This window comes from Schistocerca nitens, chromosome 11 (genome assembly GCF_023898315.1).
Source record: "Schistocerca nitens isolate TAMUIC-IGC-003100 chromosome 11, iqSchNite1.1, whole genome shotgun sequence".
NCBI classification, from domain to species: domain Eukaryota; kingdom Metazoa; phylum Arthropoda; class Insecta; order Orthoptera; family Acrididae; genus Schistocerca; species Schistocerca nitens.
In genome coordinates this window covers 67149544-67168961 of record NC_064624.1, presented here as the reverse complement: position 1 = coordinate 67168961, position 19418 = coordinate 67149544, and the positions used below count along the sequence as shown (strand labels likewise).

The 19418-nt window shown below is 40.9% G+C and overlaps 1 protein-coding gene across 1 annotated transcript in view; it reads left to right on the top strand.

Annotated features, from left to right (window-relative positions):
* LOC126212924 (zinc finger protein 99-like) overlaps positions 1 to 19172 on the top strand; it is a 245526-nt gene extending 226354 nt beyond the window's left edge. The window contains exon 9 of the mRNA XM_049940429.1: positions 18902 to 19172. The gene's annotated coding sequence lies outside the window, so the exon portion shown is untranslated. The remainder of the gene's footprint in view (positions 1 to 18901) is intronic.
* The last annotated feature ends 246 nt before the right edge of the window (positions 19173 to 19418 follow it).

The following is a 19418-nucleotide window of genomic DNA, read 5'->3' as shown; positions in this document are numbered from 1 at the left end:
GCAAATACCACTCAGAAATCCGGAGTCAAATGAAAGTATATTTCCTTATTTAGCAAATACACTATGTGATCAAAAGTATCCGGACACCTGGCCGAAAATGACTTACAAGTTCGTGGCGCCCTCCATCGGTAATGCTGGAATTCAGTACGGTGTTGACCCAGCCTTAGACTTGATGACAGCTTACACTCTCGCAGGCATACGTTCAATCAGGTGCTGGAAGGTTTCTTGGGGAATGACAGCCCATTCTTAAAGGAGCGCTGCACTAAGGAGAGATATCGATGTCGGTCGGTGAAGCCTGGCACGAAGTTGCCGTTCCAAAACATTCCAAAGGTGTTCAGTATGATTTAGGTCAGGACTGTATGCAGGCCAGTCCATTACAGGGATGTTATTGTCGTGTAACCACTCCGCCATAGGCCGTGCATTATGAACAAGTGCTCAAACGAGTTGAAAGATGCAATCGCCATCCCTGAATTTCTCTTCAACAGTGGGAAGCAAGAAGATGCTTAAAACATCAATGTATACCTGTGCTGTGATAGTGCCACCCAAAACAAAAAAGGGTGCAAGCCCCCTCAAAATGGCTCTAAGCACTATGGGACTTATCTTCTGAGGTCATCAGTCCCCTAGAACTTAGAACTACTTTAACCTAACAAACCTAAGGACATCACACATATCCATGCCCAAGACAGGATTCGAACGTCCTACCGTAGCAGCAGTGCTGTTCCGGACTGCTCGGCCACAGCGGCCGGCCGCTTATGAGCAGTCGCTCGACCATGAAATCCAAGTTTTCACACCTTCCACCTAACTATCGTGGTACTTGCAGTGGATCCTGATGTAGATTCGAATTCCTGTGTGATGGTCTGGGTAGATGTCTGCCTATTACACATTACAACCCTCTTCAACCGTCGGCAGTCTCTGTCAGCCAACAGACAAGGCCTGTATACATTTATGCTGTACATGCCCCTCCACATTTCCACTTCACTATCGCATTGGAAACTGTGGACCTAGGGATGTTCAGGAATGTGGAAATGTCATGTGCAGACGTATGACAGAAGACGCACCCTATCAGCTAACCACGTTCGAAGTCCGTGGGTTCCGCGGAGCGCCCCATTCTGCTCTCTCACCACGTCTAATGACTACTGAGGTCGCTGATATGGAGTACCTGGCCGTAGGCGGCAACAGAATGCACCTAATATGAAAAACGTATGTATTTTTGGGTGTCCAGATACTTTTCATCACATAGTGTACTTCAGGAGTTTTGCTACCGCTGCAAATTTCGAAATGTATCGTCTGTAACTACTGGTGATCCAAAGACATGACTGTAACGCCTTTACTGTGGTTGGCATGGGTCGGTTCATACACTGTCTTGCCCAATAATGTGGCCTAAGTAGTGGAAATCCTGTAATACTCACAATCAGTGTGGTGTCACCTGAAGGTTGACCTGCCAAAGCAAGCTTGGTACCTCACAACACATCGACTAAGACGACAGCACCATCTCCTAGCAGTCCATCTGTCTGTATGGTATTAGGCACGACTCTACTTGAAAGTTATTGTTAAATGTAGTCTGACTTGTATCTTGTCTGTATCAAGTGATACATTATTGTTCAGAGACAGCTGAAAATACTTATGTCATTCCTATGTAAACTGATTGTACATAGTTAAGTAATTCTTCTTATCTTTGCTACAATAAAGTGAACTAATATTTTGTGTGTATAGTATCCACTTGGTCTCTTCCTGGAGCGAAGCAAAGAACCCACCATTGTACTGATGAGTATATTTTCGTCCAGTAGAACGTGAAGTGGCGATCTTCTAAATTCAGGTTCAGGTGAGCTAAACATAACAGTTCAAACACCTCTTGTAGAGGTGCTCTTGGATATCCTTGGAGGAAACAATGATATAATTCAGATAGACCATGTATTGTTTTCGTTCCAGACCTCATAATACCATGTCTAACAAGCTTTGGAACGTGACTGGTGCATGTTTTAAACTGATAGCCATGTGTCTGATCCAGTTCTCCAATCTCTCGTTGGAATTCTACAACACACAAGTATTAATTGGCAGAACAACTTCTATATTCCTGCCTTCCTGTAACTTTAAGTATTGAGTCTCATGTGTCGAATGTAAGAGACTTTACACACCGTTTGATTTCCTTATGCAGTATCTTGGGTGTTTGTTGCGATGTTCAGTTCTTTCAGTAGTAAAACCAAGATGAAACAATATGCCATCCAGCTACACTATGCACTTTTGTAGGCTTTTTCACGGTGTTTAACTAGCAAGTCCAGCTCAAGACTGGTGTTGTACCTTATGCCTACGCTAGGCAGAAGTTCCACACACACCCGGGAATATCTTCTTGCCACTCAGAAACCAAACAACGCTGAACCAAGCAAGTGACTACTTTTACCACCTATACAACTTAGTCTACAGTGGTGTAGGTTCAGATTACTGGCATCAAGTACGTTCTGTACAGCCTTGGGTATCCTGCATCCAACAAAACTGTACACAAGCTTACTTTTACATAGCTAAATAGACAAATATTTGCCACTGATTTCGCACAGCGTGTTCCATGGTCACACATACTGGGAGTGTTGTGAAGAGGTCACATTGCCCCCTGTCACATGTAATGGAGATGACGAACACCCTGATTTCATCTTCCATATATGCATGCAGACCTGTCTGCAACTTTGACAGTTAAGTTTCCTACAAAATTTGTGAATGTGGCCTGTGGAGCCCCATTTATAACATTTGACCTCTGTATTAAGAATAACTTGCTTTTGCCTCAGCCTAGTTATTGAGCCTGTTTCTCAACAAAGCTGTTGCAGTTGATACTGCACTGCCCAATGTTTTCAGAAGTTCTATGCACACTTTTCGCTACACCTCAGTCGGTAGCCCCATACAAACGTATCAAGCACCGATTGTTCTGCTTTCTGCAGAGTGGTCTACTCAGATCGATTATAATCTGTTAATCCATACATATTAATATTGAGTTTTTGATGTGGTCAACAAAACCTGCAACCAATTCTCCTTGTTTTGTGGTATACCATTAAATTGCTCACAATAATATCTAGAAGCATTCTTCTGTAAAGATGTACTAACCACTCTTGAAATCATACAAAGGACTGAGCATCTCCAAAATTTTCATTGCACTCTACATGTTCTGGCATCCCCTGTTAATTTTAAGCGAGTCAAGCTTAAAAACTGCTCATTCCTTTAGTATCCCTAACGTTGCAGCTGTATGTAAACTATCAAAAATGACAAAAACATCTTCCCACACTTGCCCAAAAATGGGACTACTAATGAGGCAGTACCTGACTTATTATTGGCAGAGATATGCTAGAAGTTGTCTGTTCCCTCTTTCGTCCTTTGTGACAATTCTTTCTGTCAGCAAAGCTTCATTATCTTTTTGAAACTTCACTATTTTCTTACATAACCCAATTTTCTTGACTTCAGTTGATCAACATTATGAAGCAAGAGACAGAAGGCCTCCTGCACTGTCACTTTCTCACTGGTGGACATTGTTGCTTACCACTACCACACGCGTACAAATAACACAGACAGAAAAAAGGAAAGGAAAAAACACAACGTGGCAACTTCCCATCCCGCTCCCCCCCAACAAACCTAAAATAGCTTGGCACTTACTTGAAATCTTGTGCTGAGTGGTAATGCTGCTGCATCTTCTTCGTTTCCACCATTGAGTGTGCAACAGTTGTTTCTGGCAGTAAGTGTAATGGAGTGTTGTTTCTGGAAGGTGTGGGCAAGTGGTTCTCTGCTGGAGGTGGATGGAGGTGCAGTTCAATATGTGTTGAAATGACAAACAGGAATTTTAAGACAAATATAAAAGAATGTATTAGATGTTGCAAGGTTGATGTTAATCACTGTACATTTGCAGAACATGTTAAACAATATATCCAGGTACATGTATAGAGTAAGACATTAATAAATAATAAAAACAAACGTATCATCTTAATACAAGGAAACTATCACATTCAGAAAGGTATATCTGAGGTCAAGCAACTCCTAAATGGCCGAATTCATATAAACAACTGACTAATAAATCTGGTCAAAGAGCTGACACACACACACACACACACACACACACACACACACACACACACACACACACACACACACACACACACACACACACACACACATATATATATGCACAAATTATAATCTTTGACTATAGACATCATAAAGTATATTGAATGCATGATATGCTTAATTACATAAACAAAACATGGTGGAAGAGTGTGCATGCAATTTGTGCCTTGTGCTGAAAATGGTGTTTAGTGCTACACACAAAAGTACAAATTCACCACCAATTCAGCAACTTCATCTGTAGATAAATATTAACTCAAAGTAAATAATAAAATGTATATTGAACAAAATGAGCCTAGGTCAGGACTCTGCAACTTACTTGTACAGTAACAAAATATTTAAGTTGAAAGTGATGCATAGAAATGTAAATGTGAGTGTCTTTCAAGTAAGTCACTGATGATGGCTTAATGAACTGAAGTGAAACAAGTGTGGCACAAGAAATATTGCTTTTATTCAGTTGTAACAGTTGGTGCTAACTAAATTCATTCATATGATATTAACAGCAGCTGAGGATTCGCAAAGCAACAACATTAAACCTATGACTATTCAAACAGAATCTCTGTACAATGTCTTACATGGATCCTATTTTATGTGGATACACTAAACTTCAGAACAATTTAAGATACTAAACTTTTATAACATCTCTTCATTGCACACTGACTGCATTTGTAAGTGTCCTGTCAGTGAGTGGATATCTGCCATGTGCTTTACCTATAACTGAGTCTTTGTAACCAATTCATTTCATATTCCTATAAATTTGTTGCACTCAGGTATTACTGTTAGTTGACCAATTACTAGAAAAACTTATTGCTATTGTATCATAGGACACTGCTTTTTGAATTTTTTGAAGTTTACAGATTTAAATTTTTGTACATTTAAACAAGTTGCCAATCTCTGCACGACTTTGATATGTTATTACGTTCTGACTGGATATTTGTTAATATTTTTAAAATAGTACAACTTTATAGAGGACTACATAATCTGCAAAGAGTGCGAGCTTATCATTAATACTGTCTGTGACATCATTACACTGTCGTATGCCAGCAAAGGTTTAAAATCAGTATTAATTCCTATTCCTTAAAATGACAGGTGTGCATGGAGTGGGGCAATAGAGATGTGATTAGGGTCCATTTCATACCGGAATATACAGAGAATGTAGTCTTTCAAACTGTGAGCCTTTTCAGAAAACACATAACTTTCTTCAACAATATTAACTGTCAAAATGTTTATATATACGCCTCCAACTAGACTGTCGTTATTATCCACATTGACAACTTCCTAACATAATTTCAGGAATCCCAAAATCAAGCTGACATTTTAATTACAATTTTATATAATATTGACAATCATTGAATGCTTAAACTGACCAATCAGAAACACACTCTACACGCGGACACAAAATACTGCTATACTTGGCATCCATTTCTATGGAACAACAGCCAATCGACCGTGAATGATTAATGTGATAGGACATATTTGATTAGTGAACATTATGCGTGACATTTGGAAACCGTAAATAAACTGAATTAGTGTAACAGGAAACATTTTGGACAGTGGATTTTATGAGTGCATTTTTAAATTAGCCATTGAACAATATGTAATTAATATTGCAAGAAGTATTTCAGCAGCGAATATTGTGTTTCAATTTGAATATAGCCTGTGAACAGTAAATTATTAGTATGGCAAGAAACATTTTGTATAATAAATACTACATGTGAACTTTGTAAATTGCCATTGAACAATTAGTAGTTGCTATAGTAGGAATTGTTTTGAATGACTAATAAAACAAGAGGCAGAGTTGATTATGTTGAACATTGAACATTAGGAGAAATTTTGAACTTGGACTGGTACTAAGGGTTATGTTGTTATGAACACTGACATTGAATATCTTTGAATGTGACATATGTCGATGTCAGTAATAGACAGCAAACATTAATGGAGGATATTTATTGTTGGCTGATGTGGAATATTCACTATTACTACACTACTGGCCATTAAAATTGCTGCATCAAGAAGAAATGCAGATGATAAATTGGTATTCATTGGACAAATATATTATACTAGAACTGACATGTGATTACATTTACATGCAATTTGGGTGCATAGATCCTGAGAAATCAGTACCCAGAACAACCAACTCTGGCCTTAATAACGGCCTTGATACGCCTGGGCATTGAGTCAAACAGAGCTTGGATGGCGTGTACAGGTACAGCTGGCCATGCAGCTTCAACACGATACCACAGTTCATCAAGGGTAGTGACTGTTGTATTGTGAAGAGACAGTTGCTTGGCCACGAATGACCAGACATTTTCAATTGGTAAGAGATCTGGAGAATGTACTGGCCAGGGCAGCAGTCGAACATTTTCTGTATCCAGGAAGGCCTGTACAGGACCTGCGACATGTGGTCGTGCATTATCCTGCTGAAATGTAGGATTTCGCAGGGTTCGAGCCAGGGTAGAGGCACAGGTCGTACCATCCATTACTGAAAGTGCCGTCAATGTAAACAAGAGGTGACCGAAACGTGTAACCAATGGCACCCCATACCATCACGCCAGGTGATATGCCAGTATGGTGATGACGAATACACACTTCCAATGTGCGTTCACCGTGATGTTGCCAAACATGGATGCGACCATCATGATGCTGTAAACTGAACCTGGATTCATCTGAAAAAAATTACGTTTTGCCATTGGTGAACTCAGGCTCGTCGGTGAGTACACCATCGCAGGCGCTCTTGTCTGTGATGCAGCGTCAAGGGTAATATGGTCTCCGAGCTGATAGTCTATGCTGCTTCAAACGTCATCGAACTGTTCGTGCAGATGGTTGTTGTCTTGCAAACATTCCCATCTGTTGACTCGGGGATCGAGACGTGGCTGCACGATCTGTTACAGCCATGCGGATAAGATGCCTGTCATCTCGACTGCTAGTGATACGAGGCCGTTGGGATCGAGCATGGTGTTCCGTATTACCCCGCTGACCCCACCAATTTCATATTCTGCCAACAGTCATTGGATCTCGACCAACGCGAGCAGCAATGTCGCGATACGATAAACCGCAATCGCAATACGCTACAATCTGACCTTTATCAAAGTCGGAAACGTGATGGTACGCATTTCTCCTCCTTACACGAGGCATCACAACAACGTTTCACCAGGCAACGCCGATCAACTGCTGTTTGTGTATGAGAAATCGGTTGGAAACTTTCCCCATGTCAGCATGTTGTAGGTGTCACCACTGGCGCCAACCTTGTGTGAATGCTCTGAAAAGCTAATCATTTGAATATCACATCTTCTTCCTGCTGGTTAAATTTCGCGTCTGTAGCACCTCATCTTCGTCGTGTAGCAATTTTAATGGCCAGAAGTGTAGGAACTGTGCGAATGAATGTTTATTGACACATTGTTAATCTGCTGATGGTGTGAAAACTACAATTGAAGCTGGGGAAATGAAGACAACATGATCATTGGATGGTGCAGACAGCTTTGAGAGTGGCGACAGCAGAGGAGTGTTACCGTCGGCTAATGGTGATCCAGCTGACAAATCAAATCGCCGTGACACTGTGACAGCTTGGTGGCAATGGCGGCTCTTGGCAGACAGCGTGTGTGACTTTGACTGTGGACAGTAGCAGTAGGCAGACTACTGGCAACTACCGGGGGTGTAGCCAGGTTAGTGGAAATGACGACTGAGTTTTGCAGTGATTAATGTGAGTTATACTTACAAGCTTATTAAAGGGTGTTTTATATTTTATAAGCAATTGCTATTGCCAGTCAGGCAAGATAAGTTCAGTTAATGAAAATGCCGGTGACGATATTGTCACATATGGAAGTGTTGTTAACAGTGAAAACAACACTAATGAGTTAATTAGTAGTGACAGTAATAATTCGTTTTCATGAACTAATGTCAGAGTATAGAGTATGATGACATCATTTTGGCAAGTAAGTAGCATTTTTTCACCGATATATGGGCGTTTAATGAAATTTTGTTATAACTTCCTGTGCCATTTTAGGACTTATGGTTTATGGACTGTTGCCATAGAGTAAAAAGAGCAACACCAATGATGTTAGTGAAAATAAGGGAAATGAAATGCCCTTTCTTTCTTTGGGCCTTGTCCCGCGCTATCACGGGGTCGGCCATTGTTGTTATGGATTTGGTGGTGTTACTTGCAGAGGGTGGCTAGATGTCCTTCGTGCTGCCACCCAAAACCCTCCTGGGACGTAAGTAGTGTACCCCAGCTGTGTGTGTGTAGTGTAAGCCATGAAATAGTGCGAACATGCTAAACCGTCTAAAAGCCACATCCAGGCTGGCTGGCATACAGCCCTCGTCAGTAATCCGCCAGCCGAATTCTATCCAGGGCCGGTGCGCCTACCTGAGTCCAGGAAACAGCACATTAGTGCTCTTGACTACCCTGCCAGGTGGCAAAGAAATGCCCATACCGTGAAAAATAATTAAGATGGGTAGTAATGTCAATACATACTCATGGTCGGAAAAAAAAAACGAACACTGTGTCTGGCTCGAATAGGATGTTCATCTCCACAGTACATGCACATTAGTATGTTTTGAAGAAATGGTTAGCATTTCAGTCACCGCAGTTCAGTATGTGTCTTGTCACCTAGCAGATACAGGGTCTGCCAGGGGTCCTCATAACTTGCATCATGCGTGATTTCATCCTGTGGTATAAACCTCCATGTTGCATTCACCTGGCTCGAAAGTTTGCATATGATTGTTGGCACTGGGTCACAGTGCTGCACCTGTCATTTCACCATATCCTACATATTTTACATTGGCGACAAGTCTAATGATCCGACAGCCCAAGGTAAAAGGACTTTCTGTGACACCAACAAGGCACATGTTTGTGCATCAACATGTGGTCATGCATTGTCTTGTGGAAAAATGGTGTCTGGGATGTTGCGCAAAAAGGGTATAGCTACAGGTCACAGGATGTCACTCAAGTAGGTCACACTGGTCACAGTACCCTGAATAAGCACCAGCTGTGATTTTGGTTGTACACAATAGCACCCCACACCATAAGTCCTTGAGTTGGTGCTGTGAGTCTTGTGCAAATGCAGCCACATAATGTCACTCTCTCTATTAGTCGCAAACCAAAATGCGGCCATCAGTTTCAAACAAACATTATCTGATGCCATTCCTGTTCAGAGTGACGTCATTAAATACACCATTGCTGTCTAGCATGTTCTTGCACATTCGTCAAAGCTGGGTGGAGAAATGCACGGTGTGCACATAGCCCATGCCATAAGAAACGGCGACGGACTGTCATTCTTGATAGTGTATCATGCGTTCCACGGTTGCACCAGAGCTGAGGAGGGAGCAGATCTGTCCTGTAATTCCATAAGGATGAGATGTCGATCTTCTTTAGGCGTGGTCTGGGTGGTCTGACCTAAAGCATCTTGTTGTGCTGTATGGCCTTCCGTGGACCACACTGTGCACACCCATTGAATTGCTGAAACACGTCGTCCCACAGAAGCAGCAATTTCCCAGATGGATACAACACAATCTCTCATGCCAATAATGAGCCATATTTCAAACTCACTAATTTGATGGTGCATTCATGGATACATATCAATGTATCCTGCATGTCTGCTCATGTCATACAGATCGATTACCTTCGTTTTATAGCAACTACGCGAGCCAAAGGTACATTTTACCAGTGGGTGGTGTTGGGGGCATAATATCGATATTGATCTTGGACCTGTGGACTGTCATTGTTCAGATGCTAATCATTCCTGCAGAAAAGACTTATGTACCTGTCCTGTGAACGTGAACGTTCTACGTCTAGTCGTTCAAGGTGTTCTGTTTTGTTCTTAACATGAGTGTTCATAATTCTTTTTTAATTGTTTTGATCTCAAAGTTCTTTGAATATGCTTACTCGTTTTGGCTATTCGACGACCAGCTTCGGAATCTATAAAGGAATAAAAAATGTATATATATCTACTACAACAAGAGATTAAAAACAAAGAACAAAAAAATGAAAGTTCTTGGCAGATTAAAACTGTGTGCCGCACCGAGTCTCGAACTCGGGACCTTTGCCGTTTGCGGGCACGTGCTCTACCTTCTGAGCTACCCAAGCACGACTCACGACAGGTCCCGTAACCTTAATTCCTCCCATATCTCGTCTCATACCTTCCAAACATCACAGAAGCTCTCCTACATACCTTGCAGAACTAGCACTCCTGGAAGAAATGATATTGCAGAGACATGGCTTAACCACAGCCTGGGGGATGTTTGCAGAATGAAATTTTCACTCTGAAGTGGAGTGTACGCTGATTTGAAACTTCCTGGCAGATTAAAACTGTGTACCGAACCGAGACTCGTACTCAAGTCCTTTGCTCTCCGCGAGCAAGTGCCCTACCACCTGAGCTACTCAAGCACGATTCGCGACCCATCTTCACAGCTTTAATTCCGCTAGCAGTCTGTCTCCTACCTTCCAAACTTCACACAAGCTCTCCTGCATACCTTGCAGAACTAGCACTCCTGGAAGAAAGTATATTGCGGAGACATGGTTTAGCCACAGCCTGGGGGATGTTTCCAGAATGAAATTTTCACTCTGCTGTGGGATGTGTGCTGATATGAAACTTCCTGGCAAATTAAAACTGTGTGCCGGAACTTCTGCGAAGTTTGGAAGATATGAGATGAGGTACTGGCGGAATTAAAGCAGTGAGGATGGATCGTGAATCGTGCTCGTGTAGCTCAGATGGTACAGCACTTGCCCGTGATATGCAAAGTTCCCAAATACAAGTCTCGGTCTGGCACACAGTTTTAATCTGCCACGAAATTTCATATCAGCGTATATTCCACTGCCGAGTGAAAATGTCATTCTGGAGACAGAAAAAATATTAATAGGATATACCTCTTACTCTGCTGCACTGTAACAAGTCATGACAATGTAAAAATAATATGAGTCAAAACTGCAGTGGATGGTTCAGTCAGTACTTATAGGATGCAGAGCTATCCTAGAGGTCATTGATACATGCATAAGTATAGATAATTGTGCAGATTGATTAAAGGAAGTTTCATTTAAAAGAACAGTTACTTAAAGTATTCACAGTTGCATGTACGTAAGCAAATTTTTTTTCACATTTAACCATCTGAAAACGCTACTGATCTTCTGACACTTCACAGCTCATCAGAATTTATCAAAATGTTCAAGACGTAAAAATCGATTACAGAAATCATTGTAAAATGCAATACATTATGATGGTTCTAGGATTAATATCATGAAGGAAGAATACGGAATAAATGAGATTTAATGGTAGTTTTGTATATCACGTCTGCTAGCTTTCTTGTACATGGGGGTGCCATGTAATTTCTTTCAAACAAGAGGCACATTTTTTATGTTTGAGGGATGTTTAGTATCTTATGTTTAATATCGAAGGTAACTTCATGGCAAATTCTGTAAAGAAGCTGACAAGAATTCCATCGGATTCAGGAGCTTTGTTTAATTTTAGTAGAAGGGGCCATGTCTCTTCAGGAGCCTACGAAGCCAAGAGTTGTCTGTATAGGTAAATTTTTAAAGTGAACAACAAAGGTTCTCGGGTCGCGCGGAGGTTGTTGGCAAACTGGAAGGGTCTTATAGCGGCCCTATGCAGTTACATTCTTGTACGTGTCAATGTTGTAACATCTTTCCCCCCGTCCTTCCTTTCCTTCCCACAGTTCATGGTAACGCCACAGGAGGGCACGAAACAGCGGGGCTGAAAAAACACCCTTTGCTATTTTGGATAGCGATCAAATACGTCAAAAAGTACTGTGTGAGACGTATTTCAGCAATTTTTCATTGTTAATTTACGACTAGGCTCGAGACTTCACTTAGTGCAAAAAAAAAAAAAAAAACTGGATCCAGTCAACGGTCACAATATTAGATTTCTTAATGACAGGAGTGAACTAGGTGATACGTATCTGGAAAGGGTTTCATGCTAAGTTAGAGTACACATCATATACTGAGCGAAAGAGATGTATGATGTATGATACCCAATTCACAACGGAACACGTTTGTCATATGACACCACCATAATCTAGGCCTTGGGAATTTGTAACAAACATAGTTTAATCCATTTAGCATTTACTAGGCAATACCAGCTCATGAGTGATTTAAATTCAGAGAACAATGTTGTGTTATTTTAACCGTGTTATAATTAGTGTATAACAAAATCCTTGTATGACAAATACCTGAGGAAGAATCCTGTAACTATTTCTTAATGCTATAAATATCTCACTGTGTTATTGAAATAACTCACAATATTATAACCAAATCTGCCCACTAAATTTGTTTACAATGCTGATAAAGTGTACTTATTAATCTGGCTCAACAATATAAGTACTTTTCGATCATCATCAATGTTGAGAATCAGCGTTAGCACTGCCAGTAAACCAAAATGAAATAATCTTCTTCGCTGCTACTTATTTTGGACAATTTTTTCCACGAAACGATTTATGCCATGACCTCTTATTATTTTGCATTTATCACGAAACTCTCGTCCAACATGAAGTCCCAAGCGAGTGAAAAATGCGCAGGTGACTCCTGTACATAAGAAGGGTAAAATAAGAATCCTGCAAAATTACAGATTACAATCCTTAACTTTGTTTTGCTGCAGAATTCGTGAACATATTCCGAGTTCGAATACAGTGAAAGGGAAAAGCTTCTGTCCATAAATCAACACGGACTTGGAAAGGATCACTCGTGTGAAACGCATCTTGCTATTTTTTCACATGAATCCTATGAACCATGGATGAAGGGCAACAGGCAGATTCCGTATCCCTAAATTTCCGGAAAGTGTGTGACACAGTGTCTCGCTGCGGACTGTTAATGAAGGATGGAGCATACTGTTTAGGTTCACAGATGCGTGAATGACTCAAAGACTTCTCATGTATTATAATAGAATTCACAATGTTCTCCTTGATGCCGAGAGTTCATCAGAAACAGGGATATTGTCAGGCGTGGCCCAGGAAGAGTGACAGGACAACGCTTTTATATTCTAATACCTAGAGAACAGACAGGGTGAGCAGTAATCTGCATCTCTTTGCTGAAGATGTGAGGGCAACTGCCTGTACGCTTAGTTCTACATGAGAAGAGACAGTATCATAAGGTGATATCATCCTTACCCCCCTCTAAGGAGATGTCTCATTACCAACAGAATCTTCACTGCTAGGTGAGATGATTTGTTCGATTCCATCAAGTTCAAGTTCAAGTTAAGTTCGTTCTGGCAATGATGTATCAACAGGACCACTAAGATCAGCAGTCCAGGAGAGAGAAAATTTATTCAGTGTTAAAACATGGGGAGTCTTCTGAATATCTGATTGAAATGAGATAACTACGCAGAACTAGAAAAGTGCTAGTTACACTAATGAGCCTAAATTGCACAGCCGGCCGGGGTGGTCGAGCGGTTCTAGGCCCTACAGTCTGGAACCGCGCGACTGCTATGGTCGCTGGTTCGAATCCTGCTTCGGGCATGGATGTGTGTGATGTCCTTAGGTTAGTTAGATTTAAGTAGTTCTAAGTTCTAGGGGACTGATGACCTCAGAAGTTGAGTCCCATAGTGCTCAGAGCCATTTGAACCATTTAAAATGCACAGTGTTTGTAGCACATGACATATTGTTTCCTATTAAAAACCCTAACAGAGAGCTGGATGACAGGACCGACAGCCAGGGCAATAAAGATTTAAAGCATCATTCAAAACTGTAAGAAAAAAATGTCACAAAAATACAGTGGCAACAGGAACTGAAATGGATGAAGGTGGACTTGGCAATAACACCGAAAACCTGAGGAAATTAGAGAGATCTTTGGAACCTGCAACGGAAAATCTTCACACTGTTGAACTAAACTTTCAAATATAATCCGCTCCAATTTCCATCACCAACCTCTGGAGGTTATTTATTGTCTCCCGGATGTATAGTCACCAACTAATATCTGATTTACAAGCGCACATATTAATAAATAGCCCTAATTATACCACAAGGAAATAAATAATTGTACACAAAAATACCAATGTACATGTTCAAGACAGCTAAAAATTACTTATGTTGGACATAGGGTATCGGCAGTGTAGAAGGTTGTCAAGAACCTCGCTGTATTGCACATCACATTGTAAACTGTCATTTTCGACCGTGAAATTTTGAAAATGAACGGCGCAAGGGAAGTGGTACTTTCATTGACACCATGTATGCCACTTGCTGAGGTCTTTTCGTGTCGAATCTGAGCGTATGTGTGTGTGATATCTTTTCCTCTGTCATCCATAACAAAACCACATGACTTCAAAGCCAGGCATCGCTAGTATGACTTCCATCTCAGAGGCATCAAGAGAAGGGGTGAGATGTGAGTAAGCGGGTGGAGGAGGTGGCGACCTTCCCATAGTGTGACACGTCTGCGTCGGCGTTTGGCAGAATTGTGGTGAAATTTGGTGCTAATGTGAGATTTATAATCCACTGCACACCTCACATGAACTTCAGAGCTCAGGACTTTCATTGCATATGTCGACACATTGCTGTTTTGAAGCGTCACCGAGCCTGAAGGTGACATCACAGGGCACCACGCTTTTACACCATTACAGAGGAAGGGTCGAGACACTTTCGAGCCAAATTTTACACGTCTTCGTCGTAATGGTGGAGAACGGCGCGGTTTCAAAAAAGTGATCTTTTATGCTTTTGTTCAGTGGTGATGTTGATAAAGTCAAATTTTCTGACATCATGATGATGTTGAGAGCGTCTAGTAATTATAGGTAATGAATCTGTATTTAGAAGGTGCAGGACGGAATATTATTTAAAAAGGATATGTATGGGAGAGGCATGAGCAACTGAATGCTGCAATGAGAAGATGGGCGCCGTGGGGTAGCCCGCCGTGGGGTAGCCACGCGGTCTAGGGCATCTTGCCACGGTTTGCGCAGCTCCCCTCGTTGGAGATTAGAGTCCTCCCTCAGGCATGGGTGTATGTGTATATTGTCCTCAGCGTAAGTTACTTAAAGTTCGATTAAGTAGTGTGTAAACCTAGGGACTGATGACCTTATCAGTTTGGTCCCATTCGTGGTTGCCACAAATTTCCAATTTTGAGAAGATGGTGGTACTGCAGGTAGCTAGTAAGAGGAAGGGTTTGAGACTTTATTTGGTGTGGAACAGATGTGGTAAGTTATAGCTGAAAGGGCTGTGTATATCTCTGCAATTACTGGTCAGTCACGGGAAGGGAGGAAGTTAAAATTGTTCTGAGAAAGGCTAATGAATGTTTGGAGTAGTAAAGTGAATATGGTGACACCAGTGCTGTAATAAGCAAGAGTTATAAAATAAGGTGGACCTATACAGTACTAAGACTTAAGTTGTGACAGATGTGATGCAAGTGAATGTGTTGTAAGTGACTGAGATGGTAAGGAAGTATTTTAAATTTATGTACTTATTTAGTATATGGCGGTACATAAGTGTATTTTATAAGCACTTAAAATGAAACTGATACATTGTACGATAAAAGACACGAACCAGTACAAGCAGGATTGTCTATACAGGGTGAATAATGTAAAATTTGGGCTGCAAATGTTATGGAAGTGGAAAGTGCTATTTGCGTAGTTTTCACAGTTGCAAGGGGCTCATATTGTTACACAACCAACGGACTGTAATAATACTCAGAAAATGAACTTTTTGTGCAAACATACACTTTATTAAATGGAACAATGACTATTTACATTAACAAACTAAAATTAGGTGAAAATTAGACTGTCAGCTGCGTTCGTTGCAAAATTCTAGTGCAAGTCGTTTCCGAGACATCATGTTTTGAAAAAGTTCACACACCGACACTTGTGCAATACCTGTGGACGCACACACTAAAGAACAACAAAAGTGCATACACCAGTTATGTTGAATGTCATATTTTGAAACGTTTCCACACTGACACTAGCCGGCCGCGGTGGTCTAGCGGTTCTAGGCGCTCAGTCCGGAGCCGCGCGACTGCTACGGTCGCAGGTTCGAATCCTGCCTCGGGCATGGATGTGTGTTATGTCCTTAGGTTAGTTAGGTTTAAGTAGTTCTAAGTTCTAGGGGACTGATGACCATAGATGTTAAGTCCCATAGTGCTCAGAGCCATTTGAACCATTTTGAACCACACTGACACTTATACAATACCTGCGATAGCACACACTAAAGAACAATGTTGCGTTCAAAATGATCACTGGCCACGGCAATAAGCGGTTCTTGTATGGCATGGAACCACTGCTGCACACTTGCTAGCATTTCAGCAATGTCTGAACCGGCTGGACAAATACATTGTTGCATATCATAAGGTGTAGTTGGAATGTCCTTATGTACAACATATTTCAGCTTTCTCTACAGAAAAAGAGCCTACAAGCTTAAAATCTGCGGAATGGGCCAGCCAAGGTACAGATCCTTTGCGTCCAATCCAACGATTTGGAAACAATTTGTGTAGACATACTGTAGTACTTCGAACACTACGGGCTGCACAGCCATCATATTGGCACCACAGGTACCCCTTAGTCTGCTGAGGAACGTCTTCTAGCATGCATAGAAGATGGTCTGTTAGGAGACTGCAATGCTTGTGCATGTTCTGTTTTCTGTCTATGAGCTGATCGTTCACTATGTCACACCATATGTTTACACTACATGGATGCTGATGTTCCACCCATCAAAACCAACAGGGATTGCCGACAGACCAATAGTGCGTGTTTCGGCGGTTTTCCTGGCATTGGTAGGTAAGACAGGGTATTCCAGATGTATCACAAACCTTGTGTCGTGATGAAGCCACGCTTAATGTCCATGCACAGAAGGTCACACGAGTTTCATAATAGTTTCCATGTAGCTCTTGATGAAAAGGGATGTGACAGTGATGGAACCTGTGCAGCTGGAGAAATCATAGGACACTTGGCTGATTTATGCCACTTGCCTACTGGCTGCTGGCTGGGAGGCCCTGTCTGGGATGTTCAGCCACTTGGTGCATGTCTTTTGATTTAACATTACTTTGGCTACTTGTGCATCAGTCATGAAGAGATGATGACAAGGACACAAATCCAGTCTCAAGCAAACAAAATCCTCAGCCCAGCCAGAAACTGAACTCACAGCCTCATGATCAGAAGTCAGCAACACTAACTACAAGACCATAAGCTGTTGACTGCAGTTACGTAATCAGAAGCAACCATATCTTTATTAATTATGCATACCACTGCTGGCATAACTAATTAGTTATTTTGTGGAATTGTCCCAGTGGGATGGTGATCATAATGTTTTCTAAGAATTACTCTTGTTCCTTTTAGTTTTGGCAAACAGCGAGCTCTTCTAACATTTCAGACTCATAGTGATTCGCACTAGTTTTCACCAACATTGTAAGTAGGAAACGAAACTGCCCTTTTCGGCTGTGGATGAACTGTCCATCTCACAGCTATACTTAGGTATCGACTGCATTGCTCCAAATGGTTAGGCTTGTAATTGCATAGGCATTATAATTTAACGTTTTGGGATTACTTAGTGTTATAATAAAAGGAGTGAGCAATCACTGTTACATATCTGTGAATATCATTTCTCAGATGTTCAAATCACTTACTGTTCACATAATATTCTACTTATACTCTAATATGTAGTTATTTATGTCACACATCCAGCAATTACAGTTTTCACAAATGTTAACATGCTTTCAAGACATTAACATGGCTGTATTTTTATTGCAAAAAAAAAAAAATCACACCCTTCACATGATTGGCTGTTCATTTATTTGAAAATTTATACCATAAGGTGTGGAATACTGAATTTCTCTTTTTAGGAAAAATTCAAGATACTCTTTCATTCTTTCACTGCATTTTAGTCATGATACAGAAATTTTTGCAGCCTAATAGCACATTTTGAACTTTTATACTGAAGGATTCAACTTCATTTTCAACCACTATCAACTGAGCTGTGAGAGATGATTGATATCATTGTCAAACCAATATCTTCATACTTAACAGGTACATGTGAATGGCTCACTGCCTATTTCAAAACTTCCACTATCACAGCACACAGAACTGCTGGGATTAGATTGCATTTTGGTCCAATTCTTTAAAATATATATAAGCTTCTAGTGTGTGCTGGTGTGTCTTCTTTACATTCACAATACTTTCCTTTATTTATCCAACATTTTGGCACAGAATGTTACTCTTGAGCCTATCCAAATAAATCTGTTGAATACAAGGTTGTCAGGTCTGCCACCTCATCAGACTATGTAAATGGCATAGTATACCTTCGAGACAATTACACTGATGGAAAACTGGTCGCAACACCAGAACGGAGTTGTGCGACATAAACGAAAGTTGATAGATGTGCGTCCATCTGATGATTCGATTTACTGTGATGCCATTCACGAACAGCACTTCAGGGAATGTTTTCCAACATGAAAACGCTTGCCCATATATACCTGTTGTAACCAAACATGCTCTACAGAGTGTCGACGTGTTGTGTCGGCCTGCTTGATCACCATATGTCTCCAATCGAGCACATATGGCTCACCATCGGACAGCCTTAACTATCCAAATATTGACCAACCATATGTAACAGGCATGGAACTCCATCCCAAAAACCGACATCTGGCACCTGTACAACACAATGCATACACTTCTGTATCCTTGCATTCAACGTTCTGGCAGTGACACTGGCTATTAGCGTGTAGTGTTTTACATCTGCAGTAACTTATCTGACGCTTACTTTAACCTGTGATCTTGCAGTGTCAATCAGTTGAATGTGTTACCTAGACGAATGTATTCCCGAGATTTCACTACTCTACATTACTTATCGTTTGGTGTTGCAAATTTTTCTCTGTCAGTTTGTTTTTCTTTCTCAGGTCGTTGCTACTGGTTTCTACTGGAAAGTTGGAGTTGCTACTTGCTAGCAGTAAACAGCAGCAACTACCAGATGATGTCTAGTAATTGCCTCCGAGGTATGAGTTGAAATTTGCACAATGTGATCCAGTGGCAGACAGGAAGACATATCTGTTCACTACCATTCATTAGAAGGAAGTTATGTCCACCATCTCTTGCTTGCCACAACATTATTTCTGTTTAATGGACAGAGGCACAAATACACCTAGAACGAGAAAAGTTACATGATTATATGCATGATGAGACATTGTACATTTCGATTGTAATAAACCAGTGTGATCTCTCACTGGTAAGCCTAAATTTTCATGTAGTGGTCTGGGTACCGTCATTATATAGTCTTATTGTCAGGTTTATGATGATTTTCGCATATGTTATTAGTTGTCATATTGTCATTCCACTATTATGTACCTATGCAGGCGAATACATCTGCAGACAACACTTAATTTTGTATAGTAATTTAAAATAACTTTAATAACCTGA